The sequence below is a fragment of the Phalaenopsis equestris genome, unplaced genomic scaffold, assembly GCF_001263595.1.
Source record: "Phalaenopsis equestris unplaced genomic scaffold, ASM126359v1 Scaffold186919, whole genome shotgun sequence".
In the NCBI taxonomy this organism is placed as follows: Eukaryota; Viridiplantae; Streptophyta; class Magnoliopsida; order Asparagales; family Orchidaceae; genus Phalaenopsis; species Phalaenopsis equestris.
In genome coordinates this window covers 1-690 of record NW_018206868.1, presented here as the reverse complement: position 1 = coordinate 690, position 690 = coordinate 1, and the positions used below count along the sequence as shown (strand labels likewise).

The 690-nt window shown below is 37.1% G+C and overlaps 1 long non-coding RNA gene across 1 annotated transcript; it reads right to left on the bottom strand.

Annotated features, from left to right (window-relative positions):
- Positions 1-18: 18 nt before the first annotated feature.
- LOC110034420 lies at positions 19-690 on the bottom strand. Its single transcript, XR_002295054.1, has 3 exons — positions 631-690; positions 342-429; positions 19-260 (listed from the first exon to the last, which is right to left on the bottom strand). It is a non-coding gene; the product is annotated as an uncharacterized LOC110034420 (long non-coding RNA).

The following is a 690-nucleotide window of genomic DNA, read 5'->3' as shown; positions in this document are numbered from 1 at the left end:
CACCTTCTCTTTCAATGCTGGCAGAGGTTTCACAGCAGAACCATTCCGCATTCTTATGTTACGTGTTGTGTGCTTATCAGAGAATGCAGGTTTCATATAAAACCGTGCTCGAAATACAGCAAGATGAGCATAGGATGCGGGTGGCACTGGACATATTTTATCAGGATCAAAAATGTCAACGAATTGGTATGAAATTTTTGTGAGTATATAAGAGGTTGATGAACAACACGATGGATACTGATCGAGTGCATCGAGCATATCTGGAAGTTGGATCAAACAAGTGAGGTATCACACAGGTTGTGATTCAAATGTAAAGAAGTGTGTATTGGGAGTAGGCTTACATGTAGTAGAGATTGTCAAAGTTTGCATTTCATCTGCTGTGAAATTGTTTTCATCTATGACATGGTAATGAGCCGATCTAGTAGTTCCCTAGCACATACATGTATGATCAGGGGTATTGTACATGCTCAAAAAGAGACAAATTATAAAAAAGTTGATGCATGAATTTTTGAAATAATGTGGTTTATAACATCCATAATAGCTTTAAAAAAACTTCATAATATTTCCCACAGCAATTTTACAACTTTTTTTACATATTGCTATAGATGAAGCAAAATGACGCCAACCTACCTGGATCCCAGCATGACTACAGAGATAGAAATCAAACTCCGTAGGATGACAGATTTTGGT